Source organism: Panthera leo, chromosome B3, assembly GCF_018350215.1.
Source record: "Panthera leo isolate Ple1 chromosome B3, P.leo_Ple1_pat1.1, whole genome shotgun sequence".
NCBI classification, from domain to species: Eukaryota; Metazoa; Chordata; class Mammalia; order Carnivora; family Felidae; genus Panthera; species Panthera leo.
The window spans coordinates 34,564,648-34,587,188 of NC_056684.1; the positions used below are offsets into that span (position 1 = coordinate 34,564,648).

The 22,541-nt window shown below is 44.4% G+C and overlaps 1 long non-coding RNA gene across 1 annotated transcript; it reads right to left on the minus strand.

Annotated features, from left to right (window-relative positions):
* Positions 1 to 1,727: 1,727 nt before the first annotated feature.
* On the minus strand, positions 1,728 to 3,972 carry LOC122221167. Its single transcript, XR_006203111.1, has 3 exons — positions 3,630 to 3,972; positions 3,346 to 3,436; positions 1,728 to 1,833 (listed from the first exon to the last, which is right to left on the minus strand). It is a non-coding gene; the product is annotated as an uncharacterized LOC122221167 (long non-coding RNA).
* Between the last annotated feature and the right edge of the window lie 18,569 nt (positions 3,973 to 22,541).

Sequence of the window (22,541 nt, forward strand, 5' to 3'; positions counted from 1 at the left end):
AGGTATTTACATTATGCATAGGCACCAGTGAATATTAATTACATTAAAACAGCAAGTTTTCAGCTTTCAGTCCTGCTGGAATTTCACTTTTATCCAAGTGTGGATGTATGTGTAAATCGGATTGGCACGGTTCGGTCCTCGTGTATGAGATAAGCTACTGAATCTCACCAATAAAGAAGGCAAAGGAGAGTAGGGGCCCCAGATTAGCTGGGGTCATCCTATCCGGAGTGTCTTCCTGGTGCATCAGTGTCTCCCATATACAACATCTTGGAGCCTGAGTTGTTAGTTACGCTCTTGCGTATCTTCAGTGACAAAGTGCTTACTACTTCATAAAATAGCTCAGACTGTTAGTGGAGGCTCCCTGTTAGAAAGCCCCTTTTCATTTTGAACTGAAACCTTTCCCCTGTAACTACTCCCCATACATCCTATTGTAGGACAGTCCTCATTTATACCTGTTATCCTGGCATAATTATCAATTAACAGTGCCCTTTCACTCTGTGAGTCCCGGTTGTGACGGTAAATGATCCGGCCACCCTACGGAAGACCGCCACTGCCCCACCTCACTAAATCTGTCCCCTGCTAGAACCACATCTCGCATGGGCCATTCCTCCCAAGGGGCCCCAGGCTGGAGCCTGGTCCACAGTAAAGACCCCCAAATGCTTGAGGAAGAATGGCAAATTGCTGAGAGCAACGTCCTGGGATTCCAGAGCATGTGGAACTTGAGTAAGAGCAGAGTGTGAACAGATTGCAGGAAGGCAACTCAGGACAACCAGACCTTTGTCGGGGAGACTTATGAGTAACACGGCTTCCGTACTTCGCTAATAAGCACCGACCACGAATCCTTTTACCAGCAGAACATTTCTTGGGGCTAGAATTCCAAAAATTATGCTTTGAAAAAATACTGCTTTACGCTCTTGACAAACACTAGTGTTTTCACCCTAATGGCATTTCAGGGGGTTGTGTCCCAGCAGGGAAGGAAACCCCTGTATTATCCCTACTTTGTTAACATTTGGAGGTGAAGGGAAACAGACACATTTTCAAACCCCTAATTTCAGGCTCCAGCGAGGTACCAGGATCCATTACAATGCTTATAAAATCGTTCCTTTTATTTTCTTGGTTGTAAACCTTTGTAGACTGTAAAGTCAAGGCAAGCTTGTGCCCAACGAATAATAAGTAAGGGAAGCGCAATAAAATGAAAACACAACACAACACAACACAACCTGTTGTGAGCTGGAAACTTTGTCCGATGTTTTAAGCTGTTTCTGAGTGCCTTGGGTGAGTGTTAAGGAGCCTTTCCTCCCCTGCTTGCCTCATTAACTCACTTCATTCTCTTCCTCCTCCAGGGGATCTGGGATGTCAGCCTGAAAACTGAGTCCCGAGTTCCCATGCCCCCGCCTGGGGCTGGCCCCCTACTTGACCTATGTATAATCTATAATTATGCAAGAGAAGGGCTGAGGCCACAAGCTTGGAGGACAGAGGCAAAATGGCTTCTAATGGCATATCAAAGTCTCCTATCAAACATTAGAGGTGACCGGCTCCGTTTCAGAGTGCCCAATTCTTGTTCCCTCTCTCCCTTCGCTCTTTCTTCTTCTTATCCTACGTCTGGTCAGAGGAGATAGGAAACTTCGTGTTACCTGGTACAAGACAACTTTTGGAATCCCAAATATTCAGATTATTTCTCTTTTCCCTCTTTGCAAGTGATAATACTCACAGCTCAAAGGCATCACCCAGATCGAAGCCGCTTCTCTCCGGGAGTGGCAATGCCGAGCAAGAAGAAAAGTGGGCATCTTGACCTCCAGGTTCACACCCCTTTCTCCTTCCGGCACCGATTACCTAGATGAAGACAATCGTCATCTATGGGAAAAGTCCACTTGCAAGTGCTTCCTCTCAAACACGATTGGTTGATCATCTTCTTCATCCAGCCAACCTATATTGATTGAAGCTCACAGTGAAGGATTACAGGGAGGATGAGAAAAGTTAGCCAGAGTAAAAAGAGGACAGGGTGGGAGAGGCTGTTCTAGACAGAAGGAAACACACTTTGCAAAGCCCCCGAGGGAAGCGACACACACATGGAGCAGAAGGAAGGGGGATGTGGCCAGGACTCAGAACCTAAGACAGAGAGAGGGAGGTGGAGGGGATGGGCTGAGGTCTGACTGCGCCGAGCCCTGCAGGCATAGTTAACAATCCTTTGACAACCACAAAAACAGGGTTGTCCCATCAGAGCACATACAAGGAGTGGGGTCCTGGAGCCCCCTCCTGTCCTAGATACTGGATTGGAGGGTCTAGGGATTCCAGATCAGAAGAAGGGAGGTGACTTCTATACCAATATAGAAGTAAATCATTTTGTAAATGATTGGGAGAGCTGTCCTGTCCAAATCTGTTAAAGGTCGGTGATGCTTATGACCATTTTTGTAAGTTGGCTTATTTTCAAATGAGCCTCTGAGGGGGTTTAAGCAGCGGCTGACACCATCAGATCTGTGTTTATCCAAAGAGAGAGGGAAAAAAAAAATCCCCTTTGTTATTAAAAAAAAAAAGGTAATGCAAAAACATCATTCCACAATTCTTTTGTAATGAAAAAATAAATGCAAAATAAAACAAATCCATCATTCTAAAGGAATGCCCTGTGTTTCCCTTCCCCTGTTCCTGGGAGACTCTCCTAACACGGTCTTGTCCTTTGCCCATTGCCCATGCTGACCTTGTGACCAGGTGCTGCAGGCCTCCAAGATGGCCTGGGGGTTAGGGGTCTCAGTGTAGGAAACGGCTTCTCTGTTTGAGGCTAATCACCTCACACGGTGCCTGAAATTGCCATCACCTTGACCTCACTGGCAGTTTTCCCTCTTTAGCAAACTGGCTCTCTTGTTGAATTAATTCATTTTTATAACGTCTCAGAGATACTGCATAGCCACTGAACGCTGGCCAGATACGGTTTGTATATAAACCCAGGGCACCACGGGCCACAAGGTCAGCCTCCAAGTTCATTGCTTTACCTTGCCTATTTTCATCTTGCCTCTCTTCAGTATACAGAGACCCAGCTAGGTGCCAGTTGTGACATCTTGCCAGACTTTGCTGCCAAGATGTTCGTGGCTCCTACGTTCTTTTTTCCTTTTTTTTTTCCTTTAACGTTTCCTGTCTCACTGCTCTCTGTGTGATAAAGGAATCTTCTGCCTACAAGGAGCAGTTCCATGCAGTAAAAGCAATCAGCCAAACCCCCAACCTCTACACCAGCATCACCCACTGGCCATGTCATGATAGGAATCACCAATCTCAGAATGGCAGTGGCCTCGTCTATAAAATGGGAAGAACATAGTTATACCTGTTGGAAGAAATGGAGACTAACTGACTCACCCCGAGATTTGAAGCCCCTCCCAGCTCTCAGATCTCTGATTCTCTCAGAAACTCTGCACCAGGGAAATGATGTGGCTCATTTCGGATCCATCTGGGAAAAGATGACATACACAGAAAAGTATGTGACTTTTTTTTTTTTTTTAATTTCAAGCTGCATTTGAAATGGTTTCTTTCATTTCCACCCCTCATAAGTCCATGGATGGAGGACACTGGGGGGTCTCGTGCTTTCGGAAACAGCCATCAAAACCACGAACATCATCTTGAGTTCCAAATCTCATACACACCGAGGCTGAGGATTTCAGGCCCTACTCAAAGCACGTTGAATCAAGTGGTGTTTTTTTCCTTCTTTGGAGTTAAAACAAGAACACGGCTAAGTGTCCTTGATGGGCTGGTGCAGAGGCTCAGCCCAGCAGAACAGGCCCAAGTTTCTACGACTACCTATGCCTCTTCCTAGAACTCTTGTGTAGATTCCGGGTTTGTTCAGGAAGTGTTCTGAGACCTGAGAAGCATTTCTTCTAGAGCACTGGGGGACCTCCTACCTCCAGGGCCCAGCTGCCTGAGCAGTGGGGTCACTGCCTCACCTCTTATGTCTCTGGCGAAGGGCCACACCTATTCTCGTAACCACCAGAGAGCAAGTCATGTGAAGGCAGAAGTCTTTAGACAAGGCAGAGCTCCCCCTAGTCAGCTGGTATACTTAACGGCACATTTCCCAGGAGTTGAAGGGCAAATACAAGGCTGCAGTGTGGAGTGGACAGGAAATTAAGCTACGATTCAGAAAAAAAGAATCACAGCTTGTCGCTTTAATCTGGTTTAATCACTTAACCTCTCTGCGCCTCAGTTTCCTCATCTGCAGAGTGGGACTACGCACTCACTGCTGACTTCTCCCAAGTGGGCAAATGGGTTGCGAGTACTCTCATGCCCTGTACCTTCCCACTTAGAATTGTAAGTCTGAGAGAAGTTGGGCTGAGTGCTTGGTCTGTCCCTTCTGTCTGGCTAGCTGTATGGCCATTCTTCCATTGTCATGGGAACATTCCACAGGAGGAGTGAAGGGGACAGGATCAAGCAGAGAACAAACAGAAGCAAGAACCAGTGTGTAGATTAAGATACAGACTTCTTCGGACCCAGTTCTGTGAGTGGAAAATACCACACAGTGAGAAAAAAAACAAATCGCCCTGACATGCAATTAGGTTTTGTGGTACGGGTCAGAGGTCCACCCAAAGGGCTCATTTTTTTTTTTTATTCCTCTTTTGTCTTTATTTTTTCTTTTCTTTTTTTTTTAATTTTTTTTTAACGTTTATTTATTTTTGAGACAGAGAGAGACAGAGCATGAACGGGGGAGGGGCAGAGAGAGAGGGAGACACAGAATCGGAAGCAGGCTCCAGGCTCTGAGCCATCAGCCCAGAGCCCGACGCGGGGTCGAACTCACGGACTGCGAGATCGTGACCTGAGCCGAAGTCGGACGCTTAACCGACTGTGCCACCCAGGCGCCCCTATTTTTTCTTTTCTTCTTTTTTTCCCCCTTCTTCCTTTTTCTTTTTCCTTTTTTTTAAAAAACAGTTTGTTTGAAGAAGAGAGAGAAAAGAAACACATTTTCACAAGATTAACTTTAATCAGGGGTCAAACTTTTTACTTGTCAGCATCTGAAATTCCCTTGAAGCTAATAAGAACCATCTTCTGTGTAATCGTTTCCTGAAGAGGAGACATCTGACTTGTGGAAGATGCGTGGGTTTTACAGTTAAACAAGTATGCACCTGGATCCTTGCTCTGCTGACTTATTACCTGTGTGACTTTGGAAAGGTGACTTAATGGAGTCTGAGTTTTTCAATTTGTAAGTCGAGATAACAACTCTGGAGGGTATGGTTTGGGTAGTCATTACCGAGATTCTCCATTTCGCCCTTAGGGGCAAGAGAGGATTTAACTTCCCTGTCTCCTTGTCCTCAAGTTAAATGTGGCCATGTGGCTTGCTGTGGCCAATGGAATGTGACTTCTCTAAGAAAGAAAAGAAAGAAAGAAAGAAAGAAAGAAAGAAAGAAAGAAAGAGGACGGGAGGGAGGAAGGGAGAGAGAGAAGAAAGAGAAGAGGAAAGAAAAGAGAAGAAAAGAGAAGAGAAGAGGAAAGAAAAGAGAAGAGGAAAGAGAAGAGAAAGAAAAGAGAAGAGGAAAGAGAAGAGAAAGAAAAGAAAAGAGAAGAGAAAAGCTAGCAGATGCTCTAAGTCTCAGTGTACAAATCATGTCCCCTTCCCACTGGCGCTGTGACTGTGAAAACAATGGCGAAGATGTGGCCTTGGTTAGCCTGGGTCTCAGAGGTCTCTGAAGAGCACAGCACCCACCACCCCTTGTTGTGTAAGCACGTGTAGCATCTTTTGGGGTGTTAAGCCACTGAGATTTGGGTTTATTACTGTGGCAAAACCTGGCATACTGGGATTCATACAGTGGTTGTTCCAATAACATATGGCAGTGTGTCCAAACACAATTTGGCAAGGGTAAAGTGTTTGAAAAGTCTTGTTACTTCACCATACAGAGGGAATTGTGCCGATTAGGAGGCCCAGGGAAATTCTTGTATGGGTCAGGCAAGCCACAGAAAGGTGCAAGTTCACCCCAGACTGTCTCCACTAGCAGCCAGAATCAGGGAGATCCTGAAAATCTCCCTCAGTGGATCTGCCATGGTGACCAAAATACCACCTCTGCCTTTGAATAAGCTCCAGATAGAGGGCCAGTCTCTGCCCTGAAAGGGGGGACGCTGAGGGGGAATTCGCCAGGATCTGGGGGGTGGAGTGAAACCAAGGAAGGGTAGGAAGGCACAGCGGTGGGAGAGCTTTGCAGGGCAGTGATACAGAAATGAGGCCAGCACCATGGGGGCAAGTCCTGGGCCGTGGGAGGCTTAAGCACATCTCTGTACACGGCCCCTGCCTCTCCTCTCTTGCCACGCTGCATCGTCTCCCCTCCCATCATCATTTTCTTCCTCGCATCTTCCATGATAACTTCTTGGGGAGTGATTCTTGCTACCACCTAAATCTGACCTCTGCCCCTCAACTCCAGGCTCCCGTTGCCTAGATATTTTGGCAGGCTCTTCCTGTCAATGTGTGATGAACAGAACACAGAACATATCCCCGTCCCTCCCACCCCCCCGAACCTGTTTCCCACTCTACACTCCATGTCTGGGTGAAGGGCACCTTCTCCCGGCCACTCAAGCTCAAAATCTCAGAGTTTTTATGGCCTTCTCAGAGCATTTTTCCCCCATTAATGTGAAAAGGGAGGATGCAAACAAGGAAAAGCACTGAAAGTATTATGCAGGCCTAATGAGGTTGTGGTTCAATCTTCATGTGAATGTGTTCCTTTGAGAATTTGTCTTCGGGAAAAATGCCTCTAATTGTGGATTCAGAAAATAGAATGTGGACAGCCTAACTCTTTTAGGCCATAACAAAGAGCTATTACCGAAAATTTTAAAATGCAACTCTTTTTTTGCAATAAATGCCACGTATAAAGATAGCATTTTCCACACAGCAAAAGATCAGTGATCTCAGAAGCAAAAGGAGATGCTAATTCCAGAAAAACATAGAATAAGGGAAGGCACACTGAATACAACTATAAATCCTGGACAGAACAGATGGAGTAGGTATCTGAGGGCTCTGCCACATAGACTGTAGCAGGCAGGTGAGGGAAAGAGACCAGAATGCAAAGTTGAGCTAAACCAGCAGTGAGCTTGCCATTTTTCTTTCCCTCCAGTGTTGCCCCACCTGGACTCAAAGGCAGTCAGAAACTCAGAGGTGTGCACCAGAGGCCGAGAGAAAGAGCTCCAAGAGAAGTCCTCTCTTTCTGCTTCAAGAAACAAGAAAGGAGACTCCTAAGAGTTGGGGGGAGGGGGATGGAAATCATCTGGGTCTGATTTCTTTTTTTCCCAGCCGTGCCCACAGACAATATTGTGGCAGCAGTGGTAACGGGCAAGCACCTAATGGGTGGAATAGTTCTATTCGACCAGAGGAAAGGTGATCATAGTGTGCCGTATTCTTTTTGTGCTTCCAATCTTTCTTCCCACCACTTGGCTTTCGATACAGAAAGTTACAGGAAGCATGTGGCAGAGCAAGGAAACCAAAGCCCAAGCTTGCTGGCTGGAGGGCTTGGAGTGGAGGCTCCACGAAGCCAGACAGCATGGGGGAGAATGTGGAGAATGGAGGGATTAAGAAGGAAATCTCGTGAATTGATGTATGAACTCCTGGGCTTCCCTCCAAGCTGCACATGTGTGGATCTGACACTGAACAGCATACCATACAGATTTTGAGGACTGAACTATAGGATAGACCCTGATCCAGGCCCAAGACTGACCACTGGGTTGCACACACACTGGACTCATCGGAATGGCAATGCACTTTGAAAATAGAACTGACATTGAAACCATAGCCCATGGAGGCAGGTCAGAACTTACAGCCAGAATATAACCTGGTCCATAGCCTGATTTAAAAAAAAAAAAAAAAAAAAAAATCAATGTTCCTTTTATGACTTACACCAGACTCAGAGTCTCACAGCATAATGTTTGAAAGGTCCAGGATATAAACCCAAATCACTCAGCATATAAAGACCCATGAAATTCACAACTGACAAGGAAAGCAACAAGCAACAGATGTCAACTGTGAGAAGATTTTTTAAGGCAGTGATTATAACCATGCTCCAAGAAGTAAGAGCAAGCACTCTTGAAACAAACGGAAAAATAGAAAGTCTCTGCAAAAGAGAAGATAAAAAGATAAACCAAATGGAAATTCCAGAACTGAATAGTACAGTAACTGAAATAAAGTCTGTGAATGGAAATAAACTTAAGATAAATCAATAAAAAGTATCCAATCCAAATAACAGAGGAAAAAATTGGGGGAAAAAAAACCCAATAACTAACAGCGCCTGAGGGATCCCTGGAACAATATCAAGACATTTAATATTTGTGCTATTAGACTCCCAGAAGGAAAGAAAAAAGAGTGTTGAATGGGAACAAATATCTGAAGAAATTATGGTAGAAAAACTTCCACATTTCACAAGAGACATAACCATACAGCTTGAAGAAACTCACTGAACTCCAGAGAGGATAAATTCAAAGAAACCCAGATGTCATAATCAAACTGATGAAAGACAAAGACAAAGAAAAATTCCTGAAAGCAATCAAAGACAAATGATGTATTTCATACAGGGGAACAAATGTTCACATGACTGCTTGTTTCTCATCAGAAACCATGGAAACAGGAAGGAAGTAGAATAAAATTTTTGAGTGGTAAATGAAAAGAACTGTCAGCCCAGAATTCTGTATCCAGTGAAAATGTCCTTTAGGAATAAAGATGGATGGGGGGGACCAGGAAGATGGCGGCGTAGGAGGACGCTGGGCTCACCGCGCGTCCTGCTGATCACTTAGATTCCACCTACACCTGCCTAAAGAACCCAGAAAACCGCCAGAGGATTAGCAGAACGGAGTCTCCGGAGCCAAGCGCAGACGAGAGGCCCACAGAAGAGGGTAGGAAGGGCGGCGGTGCGCGCTCCACGGACTGGCGGGAGGGAGCCGGGGCGGAGGGGCGGCTCGCCGGCCAAGCGGAGCCCCCGAGTCTGGCTGGCAAAAGCGGAGGGGCCGGACGGACTGTGTTCCGACAGCAAGCGCGACTTAGCGTCTGGGAGGTCAGAAGTTAACAGCTCTGCTCAGAAAGCGGGAAGGCTGGAGGACAAAGGGAGGGAGAGCTGCTGAGCCCCCTGACGACAGAGCTCAGTTTGGTGGGGAACAAAGGCGCACGCCAGCGCCATCTCCCCCGCCCATCCCCCAGCCAAAATCCCAAAGGGAACCAGTTCCTGCCAGGGAACTTGCTTGCGCAGCGCAAACACCCAACTCTGTGCTTCTGCGGAGCCAAACCTCCGGCAGCGGCAGCGGATCTGACTCCCTCCCGCTGCCACAGGGCCCCTCCTGAAGTGGATCACCTAAGGAGAAGCGAGCTAAGCCTGCCCCTCCAGCCCCCGTGCACCTTGCCTACCCACCCCAGCTAATACGCCAGATCCCCAGCACCACAAGCCTGGCAGTGTGCAAGTAGCCCAGACGGGCCACGCCACCCCACAGTGAATCCCGCCCCTAGGAGAGTGGAAGAGAAGGCACACACCAGTCTGACTGTGTCCCCAGCGGTGGGCTGGGGGCAGACATCAGGTCGGACTGCGGCCCCGCCCACCAACTCCAGTTATACACCACAGCACAGGGGAAGTGCCCTGCAGGTCCTCACCACTCCAGGAACTATCCAAAATGACCAAACGGAAGAATTCCCCTCAGAAGAATCTCCAGGAAATAACAACAGCTAATGAACTGATCAAAAAGGATTTAAACAATATAACAGAAAGTGAATTTAGAATAATAGTCGTAAAATTAATCGCTGGGCTTGAAAACAGTATACAGGACAGCAGAGAATCTCTTGCCACAGAGATCAAGGGACTAAGGAACAGTCACGAGGAGTTGAAAAACGCTTTAAACGAAATGCAAAACAAAATGGAAACCACAACGGCTCGGCTTGAAGAGGCAGAGGAGAGAATAGGTGAACTAGAAGATAAAGTTATGGAGAAAGAGGAAGCTGAAAGAAAGAGAGATAAAAAAATTCAGGAGTATGAGGGGAAAATTAGAGAACTAAGTGATACACTAAAAAGAAATAATATACGCATAACTGGTATCCCAGAGGAGGAAGAGAGAGGGAAAGGTGCTGAAGGGGTACTTGAAGAAATTATAGCTGAGAACTTCCCTGAACTGGGGAAGGAAAAAGGCATTGAAATCCAAGAGGCACAGAGAACTCCCTTCAGACGTAACTTGAATCGATCTTCTGCACGACATATCATAGTGAAACTGGAAAAATACAAGGATAAAGAGAAAATTCTGAAAGCAGCAAGGGATAAACGTGCCCTCACATATAAAGGGAGACCTATAAGACTCGTGACTGATCTCTCCTTTGAAACTTGGCAGGCCAGAAAGGCTTGGCACGATATCTACAGTGTGCTAAACAGAAAAAATATGCAGCCGAGAATCCTTTATCCAGCAAGTCTGTCATTTAGAATAGGAGAGATAAAGGTCTTCCCAAACAAACAAAAACTGAAGGAATTTGTCACCACGAAACCAGCCCTACAAGAGATCCTAAGGGGGATCCTGTGAGACAAAGTACCAGAGACATCACTACAAGCATAAAACATACAGACATCACAATGACTCTAAACCTGTATCTTTCTATAATAACACTGAATGTAAATGGATTAAATGCGCCAACTAAAAGACATAGGTTATCAGAATGGATAAAAAAACAAGGAATAAAGATGGATGAAGACATTCTCATACAAAGGAAAAGGAAGAGAATTCATTGCCACCAGAACTATTCTCTAATAAGTGCTAATGAAATTCTTCATAAAAGGAAATTACAGCAGAGGAAAATTTGTAAGAACAGTAATGAAGGCAGAACAACCAAAATGGAAGATATCTGGGAAATATAATAGGATTGAAGTTTTTAAAATATATATGACAGTTTAAAGCAAAACTTATAGCTCTGTCTGATGGAGTCGTCAATGTATGTAGATGTAATACTATGATGTGTACAATACGAAAGGGGATGCCAAAGGCACTTACACGGTGATAAAGTTTCTATAGCTCACTTGAAATTGTAGAATAGAATTCCAGATAGGGTGTGAAAAGTTAAGTATGTATTCCTAGAGCAACTACTAAAAAGGTTTCCTTTCAAAGAGCTATAGTAAAATTCTCAATAGAAAATTAAAACAGAGTACAAAAATATTCAAGTAATACAAGAAAAGGTAGGAAAGGGAAAATGAAAAACAGAAGAGACAAACAAATAAAATGGTGATCTAATTACCAACCTATCTTATATTAAATATAAATGGTACAAACACATATACCAGTTATTTGTTGCTGTGAAACAAACTGCCACAAACTTAGCTGCAATAAATATTAATTATCTCACAGTTTCTGTGGGTCAGGGGTCAAGGCACGCATGGCTTAGCTGGGTCCTCTGCCTTAGTGGCTCTCGTGAAGCTTCAACCAAGATGTTGGCCAGGAATGTGCTCTCATATGAAGGTTTGACTGGGAAGGGATCTACTTCCAAGCTCACTTACATGGTCATTAGGATGATTCAGTTTCTTTTGGGCTGCTGGACTGAGGGCCTCAGTTTTCAGCTGGACGTTAACTGTCATGTCTTTTGCCATGTGAGTCTCCCCAAAATGGCAGCTTCCTTCATCAAAGGCAGCAAGGGAATGAGTCTATCAAGATGGAAGTTATAACCTCAGGTGATGTAATCAAAAAAGTGACATCCCATTGCCTTTGCCACATCGTATTGGTTAGGAGCAACTCACAGGACCTTTCCACACTTAACCAGAGGGGATTAAGCAAGGACATAAATTCAAGATACAGGGATCACTGGGGCCATTTTAGAATATGTCCATCAGGCCTCTCAGTGAAAAGACCAGGATTTAAAGAATGAATTAAAATAATAATAATAAAAACAAGACACAACTATATATTGCCTAAAAGAAACCCACATTAGATATGTTGATATAGGTGTGTTCAACACAAAAATAAGGAAAAAAGACAAACCATGCAAGCACTAATCAAAAGAAACCCATAATGGCTATTTTTATATTAAAATAGGCATTGGAACGTGAAAAATTACCAGGGACAAAGAGGAGACGTTGCATAACGATAAAAGAGTCAATTCACCAAGGAGGCAGCAATCCTCAATGTGTATGTACCCAGCAACAGGATTTCAGAATACAAAGCCAATAACTGATAGAAACGGAGAAATGACAAATCCACAGTTAGAAATGAAGACTTCGAAACTCCTCTCTCAGTAACTGATAGTGTAAATAGAGAGAAAATCAGCAAAAATGTAGAACTGAACAACGCACCAACTGCTATTTATAGAACACCTGACAGCAGGACACACATTCTTTCCAAGTACACACGGAACACGTTGGAGCTCCTGATGCACAAACAATTCTTCCCAAAGGAAGCCAGAGAAATAGAGAAGAGGTGGGTGGGTGGTAGGGCGCAGAAGGAGAGGCGTTCTCTTACTTTACCAGCCGGCTACCTAGGGGACATCGTGGGGCCATGGTCAGTGCAGACACTGAAGTGAAAAGGCAATTCTGATTTTAATCCAGTTTAATCTAGCAGTTTAAACAACTGAGAACAAATTTCACTTGCACAGAATTGCTTAAACAAGTTTGATCTGACCAGACCTAGTTTGCAGGCCGGTAGGTGTCCAGTTTTGAAACACAAATTCCAACATTTTGTCTGGGAAACGTATGTGGTGTTTTTTTTTACATGTTAATTTCTTTTTGAGAAAGAGAGAAAGAGTGCACGTAAGTGGGGGAGGTGCAGAGAGAGAGGGGGGCAGAGGATCTGAAGCAGGCTCCATGGTGACAGCAGCAAGCCTGATATGGGGCTCAGACTCATGAACTGCAAGATCACAACCCGAGCCGAAGTTGGACGCTCAACCGACTGAGCCACCAAGGCACCCTAGAAATGTATGTGTTTTAAATGTGGTTCACATAGACATGAATAGACACTTTTCCAAAGGACACATCTCGATGGCCAACAGACATAAGAACGTTGGCCCATCATCAGGCAAATACAAATAAAAGCCACACTGAGATACCACCTCACACCAGTCAGAGTGGCTAAAATGAATAAATCAGGAGACTATAGATGCTGGCGAGGATGTGGAGAAATGGGAACCCTCTTGCACTGTTGGTAGGAAGGCAAACTGGTGCAGCCACTCTGGAAAAAGTGTGGAGTTTCCTCAAAAAATTAAAAATAGATCTACCCTATGACCCAGCAGTAGCACTGCTAGGAATTTACCCAAGGGATACAGGAGTACTGATGCATAGGGGCACTTGGACCCCAATGTTTATAGCAGCACTCTCAACAATAGCCAAATTATGGAAAGAGCCTAAATGTCCATCAACTGATGAATGGATAAAGAAATTGTGGTTTATATATACATGGAATACTACTTGGCAGTGAGAAAGAGTGAAATCGTGCCGTTTGCAACAACGTGGATGGAACTGGAAGGTATTATGCTGAGTGAAAGAAGTCAGTCCGAATAAGACAGGTATCATATGTTTTCACTCATGTGTGGATCTTGAGAAACTTAACAGAAGACCATGGGGGAAGGGAAGGGGAAAAAAATAGTTACAAACAGAGAGGGAGGGAGGCAAACCACAAGAGACTCTTAAATACAGAGAACAAACTGGGGGTGGATGGGGGCGGCGGTGGGGGAGAGGGGAAAGTGGGTGATGGGCATTGAGGAGGGCATTTGTTGGGATGAGCACTGGGTGTTGTATGTAAGCCAATTTGACAATAAATTATATTAAAAAAATAAAATAAATGTGGTTCACGTAAATTACCTTTCCACTTCAGTTTTACTGTTCATTGCAGTCCAACTTGTATTCTCATTCATTCTCCACATCTTTTCTTTCTGCTTCTGTACTGGTTTGCCATTTGGATAAAGAAGTATGATTTATGTATCAATTCAGGTGACTTCTAGGCAGTCAACATAGTTTTGAATTCATTCATGTTCACACTGTCCATCAGTCAGGAAATGAGCTAAGCAAAAGTGTCTAATATCCCTATATCAAATAAGACTCAATTCAGAAATTCTTTGAGGAAAAAATATGTAAAGGTGTTTAATTAGAGAGTTATATTCAGAATTTGGAAGGATGGTCAGCAGTTCATATAGTCAACATATTTTCCATAGAAGCAGTACCACCTGGGACAGAGCCCTCAAAGAACTGGGGACATCTTTTCTCTTTGAAAGTGTGTCTTATTATGGTTCTGGCTTTTGATAAAGTAATTCAAATCTTAGTGTTCTCCCAATGAAAAAAAGAGGTTTCCCCAGAACAACATTGTGAGAAGGTCAGTCATGGTCATGTACAGTAGCCTCCCCCTACCCATAGGGGATACGTTTCAAGCCCCCCGGGGGATGCCTTGAAATGGTAGACAGTGCTGACCCCTAATATATTGTTTTTTCCTATACATGCATATGATATAATTTAACATAAATGAGGCACAGTAAGAGATTAATGACAATTAATAATAAGATAGAACCACTGTAATAAAATATAGTATAATAAAAGTTATGTGAATGTGGTCTCTCTCTCTCTCTAAATACCTTATCGTACTGTACTCACTCTTCTTCTTCTCATGATGTGAGATAATAAAATGCCTCCACGATGAGATGAAGTGACGTGAATGACGTAGGGGTTGTGACATAGCCTTAGGCTACTACTGACCTTATGACCTACATTAGAGGAAAGTCATGTGCTTCTGGATCACACGTGACCAGGAGTAATGAAAAGTGAAACCAGGGTGGGGGCAATAGGTTCACTCCCACTGATGGACTCTCATCTCTATATAATCAGAAAAAAAAAAAAAAAACTGCTTTGTTTTTGCAAAGAAACTGCCCCAACGTGATTAAAACCTGGAACACTCAACAGTGTAAGAAATCACTTTTTAAAAATGTTTATTTACTTTTGAGAGAGAGTAACAGAGTATGAGCAGGGGAGGGGCAGAGAGAGAGGGAGACACAGAATGCGAAGCAGGCTCCAGGCTCTGAGCTGTCAGCACAGAGCCGGACATGGGGCTCAAACCCACGATACCGTGAGATCATGACCTGAGCCGAAATCAGATGCTTAACTGAATGAACCACCCAGGGGCCCCTGTAAGAAATCATTTTAAGGCTGGGGGTAAGCTATAGATCAATGAACATTATAAATACTGTACTGAATCAGTAAAGAGCTTGCTTTGGATTTTTTTTTTTTTAATTTTTTTTTTAACGTTTATTTATTTTTGAGACAGAGAGAGACAGAGCCTGAACGGGGGAGGGGCAGAGAGAGAGGGAGACACAGAATCGGAAGCAGGCTCCAGGCTCTGAGCCATCAGCCCAGAGCCCGACGCGGGGCTCGAACTCACGGACTCACAGACCGTGAGATTGTGACCTGAGCTGAAGTTGGACGCTCAACCGACTGAGCCACCCAGGCGCCCCTGCTTTGGATTTTTAAAAAATATGCCCTTTAATGATCTATATAAGCAAAATGTAAGATACAATAGGTAATGGGATCTATAACCTATCTGTCTCTTTTTTTCCCCCTCAAATAGTTAATATACTTTTGAAGCCATCTGGCAATGCCGCCAGATTGATCAGGTTTAAACCGGCCAAAGTTGGTTTTAATCAGCAAACGCAAAACTATTGACATTAAAGCTGATTTGATCTAGTTTGAACTAGGCTACTTTGACAAATGTGACTTTAAACTAGTTTGATTTAGTTAGAATCTCTTTGTTGAGAATCATTCATCGTCCTGCCAAGAAGCTTTTTACACTATTTTCTCCTAACACAAAGCAGTGTCACCTGGCTGAATCCAGTTTCCTCCTTCTGAACCGTTGTGATCGTGTTGGTCTGACCCAGTAAGGACAAGTGGGAACCAGGTTTATCTGGTCTCAATCAGCATGAACTGCTCTCAATTTGATTTGTCCCAAGTTGGAGCGTTTTAAACTATTCATTTGAACGGGCCTTATCCAATCTGATCCAGGAAAGTTGGTTTTGACATGGATAGAACCAGTTAAAAACTGATGTTGGGGCAGCTGGGTGTCTCAGTCGGTTAAGCATCTAACTCTTGATTTGGGCTCAGGTCATGATATCACAGTTTGTGAGCTCAAGCCCTGCATTTGACTCTGCACTAAGAGCGTGGTGCCTTCTTGGGATTCATCCTCTCTCTCAAAATAAATAAACTTAAAAAAAAAAAAACACAAAAAAACCCTGACTGTAACCAACTTGGAATCCATTTGCTACTATGATAGCTACTTCCCCTTAGAAACCTGACATTCAGACATGGCTTAGCTAGTCTGAGCCTACTGTGAAGCTACTGCCCCGGATGAAATCAGTTAGAACTCTTCCATGTGGCCTGAAACACCTAAAGAAAATGAGGATGGAAGAAATCCAGATTTCACAGGTTAGGGAGAAATCCAGGTTATGGAGAAAAGGCAGAGAGGGGGGAACGGAAGGTGCTCTATCTATACTCTTCTAGATACAGGTCGACATGGAGAGTCAGGATCAAGAAATGATTTTTTAAGGAAATATGGATCAAGACCCCAGAAGAGGTAGGAAGGCATAGAATAGAGGGACTGGGTCGGAAACAAAGTAGGGACAAACGTATATTGTAATTAAATTGGGGGAAGAGGAGAATCATATGGATGTGGTAATGGTTAGTTTTAATATCGTGTGAAGAAAATTTTAATTTTTATCATGTAATTGTAACTTTGGTTAAGTAATTTATGTAGCTGACTGTAGTCTTTTGATAATTCTATCAATTTTCCAATCGTCATTCCCCCACGTGCCCTGAGTCATTTGGAGAGCACGTGCACCTCTGTGTCCTTCCTCACCATAGCTTCCTCATCACCAAGGAAGGACGCGAAAACAAGCAAAAGGCTGGGGGACTTTGCTAGCCACGAGAAGACAATTTACAAAAGTTACAACAGCCCCTCTGAAGACCCTACCAAAAGGACACATGTTCTGGGCTATAGCAAGCGACTGCCTCTTTGCCACTTCCTGCGGTCATATAACATGTGTCAGGGCTGTGCCAACGGCAGTCATCACCCAACCCCTTCAACAGAGGTGACCCTACTGTTAGGTGACCATATGTGTGCCCAAGACAATCCTGCTTTCCATCTGAGGTCCCAATGTCGTTATTTATTTATTTTTTAACGTTTTATTTATTTTTGAGACAGGGAGAGACAGAGCATGAACAGGGGAGGGTCAGAGAGAGGGAGACACAGAATCTGAAACAGGCTCCAGGCTCTGAGCTGTCAGCACAGAGCCCGACGCGGGGCTCGAACTCACGGACCGCGAGATCATGACCTGAGCTGAAGTCGGCTGCCCAACCGACTGAGCCACACAGGCGCCCCCCCCCCCCCATGTCATTATTAATAGTGGCCCCTTTCTCTCTCAAACTTGTTCCATTTGGGGCAACAATTATATGATCAAGCTGCCTAAGGCCCAGTCTCCTCCTGTCTGTCTCCTCTCGCCTTCTCTCTCTTCTCTTCCACAGAGATTGCATGCATTCTCGTAATTTAAAATTCTGTCTCTTTGAAGATAACTCCAGAATTTTCATCTCCGTCTTTTTTTTCTTGAGTTCCAGTTCATAATCTCCACTGGGATATTAAAATAGTAACCCACTTAGTACTGGTGGAAATGAGACAGACTGACAGGTATTGCGTTAGCCTCGCTGCCGTCATCCACCCCTGCCACCCAGAAATGTGTCACCTGAGTGGTTACTGAGAGCAGCCTCCACACCAAAGAAAGATAGGAAATATGTGTTCCCATGTTGGAAAATAAAAGGGTATTTGCGCATGTTGCCAGGGTTCCTCTGGAAAGCATCCAGGAATCGTTCCAGAAATTCCATTTCCAGGTGTGTGTTTCTTTAAGGAAACATTGTGCAGCTGAGAAGGAACACCCTGCATGGTGCCACTTTCTGTAGGCGTTGCTATGGCAGATCGGCCTTATTGTGGAATAGCAAAAGGAGTCATGGGGAAAACTCAACATGAACGGACAGAGCATACCCTCCACCCCGAGGAAGCCACAATCAGGTAGCTGACATGTGTTTCAGAGTGAGCATGAAACAGATCGACTTCCCCGGCTGCAGACCCACAGCAAGGACCTGCTGGGTGGGGAGAGGTGCTCCACTCTGGGATCAGGAGCCCGCCCAGATTTCTGCTTGGTCCCGGGATCCCACTCCTGGCTCTTTTGTTCCAACCTTACCCTTGAGAGAACCGGGTGCCTTCCCTCTTTGGGAGCTTCCGAAGAACCTTGGAGACAGGTTAGAATCCGTGGTCAACAGAGGCTGACACTCCAGCCCCGGAGATGGGTGGCTTGTCCAGAGTCAAGGCTCGGGCTGGTCCATCCGTAAACCTCATCTGTGGGGAGAAAGGGGAGAACTGTGAAGAACCTCTGAACTATGTGCATCTATTCACCTAGGAGAAGGAAATGTTTGAAGTACATCTATTTTTTTTTTTTTTTTTTTACGAAGTATGGACCAACTCCATTGACAAAATGATTTTAAGACCACTTACTGGAATAATAGAAGAAGAGAAAAGCAAACTTAGGTGGGTCAAACACTGTCTTGGGTGGGGTTTCCCCAAAGGCAGACCCCAAGATGAGGATTCCAGGACATGTAACTTGAGAGATAATCTTGGGAAGCACTGGACAGGGTGTCGGGGGGAGGGACAGGAAAAAAAGGAAAGCCGATGGAGGGTGTGTTGATGAGTAGATTACCACTGTGGACACTGGCGTTCAGCCCTGCTGGGGCCCCTGTGGGAAACTGGAGCACTCTGCAGTGTCCTCCTGCCAAGAGCAGTGGGAGAGAGGTTTCCATCCACCAACTCCCATCCCTCTGGGGTAGTGGGTCATTCTTGTAGCGCTAACTCACTGGAACCTCTGGCCTGTTGCCCACCAGGAGGAAGTGCACTCCTGGGCTGGAAACTGCCCTTAGGTGGAGAGATCCAGGAACATTCTTAGGTGGGGAAGGACCTCTAAGGCAGACCAAGGAGATGTGATTGGAGGACCAAGATCGTCTCCTAAAGAGAACCTCCGCACCACCACCATCCAGAAGAGGACGAAGGGAGGGCAGCAAGAGAAAAGTAAAGCGGGAGGATGAAGACTGTAGGAAACCTGGCAGTGTTTGCCCCACATCAAAGCCTACACTTGGAAGATCAGACATTTCAGCTTCCAGGGTGAACTGCTTCTGTCCCGTTCCACTTGTGCTCCTCCTCTTCCCCTCCCCCGCCCACAACTGAAATATGAATCCACTTCCAGGGGCTGGGCAGGAGAACTGGAGGCTGAGAATATCCTCACGACTCTTCCCTAAGCAACGATGGCTCTTTCCAGTCCCGTTAGACTGGCAGGAGCATTATGGCGGCCACATGCAGAATTCATAAGCAGGGGACCTCAAAATGGTTTCACTGGGACTTTAACTGATAGGAGAGCAGCCCTCATCAGGGGCAGTAGAATCTCCTGCAGTGAGATGGAGCTGGGTGCAAGGTCTGCTCTCATCCCCTGCTCGTGTAATTTCTTAGGCAAATTTCTTCATCTTTTTACGCTGATGTTTACTCACCTATGAAACTGAGTAAAATAATAGTAAACCTCTCATAGGGTTGCTTGAGAGTTAAATGAGACAAAGCATGGAAAGCCCTTATCACAGTATCTGGCACATAGTAAAAACTCAATAAATTCTAGCTATTATAATTTCTCACTCATTCAACAAGTATTTATTAAGTTTCTCCCCTGTGTCAGATCCTATTTCACTGATGTATCAGTGAACAAAACAGACTCAACTCTTGCCATGAAATGTGTATTCTACTGCCTTAGAGAAGGTGAGAGGGAGAGGCAGCTGTGATAAGGAATTTGGATTTCATTCTAAGTTTTGAGCAGGGTTTGACATGACTTGATTTGCACTTTTAAAAAGTATCTCCTGGTGGGGCACCTGGGTGACTCAGTCGGCTAAGCTCCTGATGTCGGCTCAGGTCATGATCTCACGGTTCGTGGGTTCGAGCCCGCGTCGGGCTCTGTACTGACAGCTCAGAGCCTGGAGCCTGTTTTGGATTCTGTGTCTCCCTCTCTGCCCCTCCCCTGCTCACACTCTGTCTCTCAAAAATAAATAAAAACATTAAAAAATAATAATAGTAAAAATAAAATATCTCCTGGCTGGCCATGGAGAAAAGAGACTGGGAGAGGGATAGCAGGAGAGGACACAGAGGTATGAGCTCTGAGGCTATTGGAGCAGGTCCAGAGAAAGATGGGGGTGGTTCAGATGGGTGACAATAGTAAAGATCTGAATATGTCAAAATGTTGAGCTGTGGTTGAGTCTGGCATGTATTTTGCAGATGGAACCAACCACACTTATTGATGGTTGAGATGTGGAGTGGAGTGCAAAGAGAAAACTCGGTTAAAACATAGAGGCTTCGAGCCTGAGCATCTGGAAAATGATGGTACCCTTGACTGACAGAAGGTCAAACTAGAGAAGACAGGTACAAGGGGAGGGGGGAAGGGTTCTTGTGGGAAATCCAGAATTCTATTTTGAACACGCAAACTTTGACCAGTCCAGTAGGTGTCCAAGCGGACATGGTAGGAAGGTAGTTGGCTTAGGGGGGAGGACTAGGCTGGATAAATGTTTGGAGACCCTGTGCACAAGTGGCAGGTTGTCCTGAACAGAGGCAGGGACAGGTCATCCTTTGCAACAGGAAGAAATGCAGAGGCTAGAAATACAGCTGCATGAAATATTCCTGGATGCTTAGGGCAACTGCTTCTTTTTTCTAGAAAATCCCCCCCAATTCAACTTAAGAGCTTATTAAATGGCTCAGCAGGGGCTGGAGGTTTTGTGCTGCCTGCCAAGCAACGATTTGGGGTTCACAGCCAATCCCAAGACAGTGAAAGCAGGGAACATGAGGTCAGAGAACACATTTTTTCCCATCCTTGTAGGCCTTCAATAAAAATTGGATTGACTTGAATTATGAGAAATTGAAATTCATTTGTTGAAGACCTACTTAAAAGATACTTACGAATGGTGCAGAAAGCCATTATTCTGAGGAATTAATATAGCTTCCACAATCTTCTGAGCAAATCTGTCCACAGATGGAAAATGCGGAAGGACAGAACCCTCTACCGTGAAGAACTGGGATTGGTTCACTGACTTGGCCTCTGTTAAAATATATATATATATATATATATATATATATATATGGCATCTTTTTGGCTAGTATCCAAAATATATAAAGAACTTATACAACTCAACACCCAAAAAACAGACAAGCCAATTAAAAAATGGGCAGAAGACATGAACAGACATTTCTCCAAAGAAGACATACAGATGACCACCAGACACATGAAAAGATGCTCAATATCACTCACCATCAAATCAAAACTACAATGAGGGATCACCTGATACATGTCAGAATGACCAAAATCAAAAACACAAGAAACATCAAGTGTTGGTGAGGATGTGGGGAAATAGAAACCCTTGTGCAGTATTGGTGGGAATGCAAACTGGTACAGCCACTGTGGAAAACAGTATGGAAGCTCCTCTAAATGTTAAAGATAGAACTACCCTACCATCCAGTAGGGTAGAGTCCATACCATCCAACTGCATTACTGGATATTTACCCAAACAATACAAAAACATTAATTTGAAAGGATACATGCACCCCTCTGTTTATGACAGTGGTATGTACAATAGCCAAGATATGGAAGCAGCTTAAGTGTCCAACCATAGATGAATGGGTAAAGAAGATGTGGTGTATAGATACAATGGAATATTATACACCCCTAAAAAAGAATAAAATCTTGCCATTTGAAGCAACATGGATAGGTCTAGAGACTATACTGCTAAGTGAAATAAATCAGAGAAAGACAAGTACCATATGACTTCATTTATATGTGGAATTTAAGAAACAAAATAAACAAACAAAGAGGGGGGGGGAAGAGAGGGACAAACCAAGAAACAGACTCTTCACTGTAGAGAACAAACTGATGGTTACCAGAGGGGAGGTGGATGGGGGATGGGTGAAATAAGCGTTGGAGATTAAAAAGTATACTTATCATGATCAGCACTGAGTAATGTGTAGAATTGTTGAATCACTACATTATACACCTGAAACTAAAAAACACTGCATGTTACCTACATTGGAATTAAAATAAAAAACTTTAAAATATCAGAGCAAAACATTTTGGTAATCAAATCACCACAGGTTGGAACATTTGATGATAATAAAGATATTTGTATTAAAAAATATGGCATCTTTTTAGTCCCACTTACCAATCCTAACGTGTTAGATTGCAAGCTCCCTGAAAAGAAAGAGGCCAGGTCTTAGTCAATACTCTTTGGCTTCCCTAACTACCCAGGTGCTTAGCCAATGTGTGTTAGTGGACATGATGGGGCCTGCTGCTCACAGTCATTAGAGATTTAGAGCAGATCCCCCGGATACAAAAGGAGACCCTCTTCATATCACATTCCCTTGAAAGCTTATCACTGAAACCCCAAGCCTAGACCCCAAATGACTCTGATAGACTTTTGAAGTTAACAATGAGAAACAGCTTCCATATGGGAAAGTCTGGAGTTCTGGTATATTTCCCTGGCCATGTAATACTTCCCACAGTG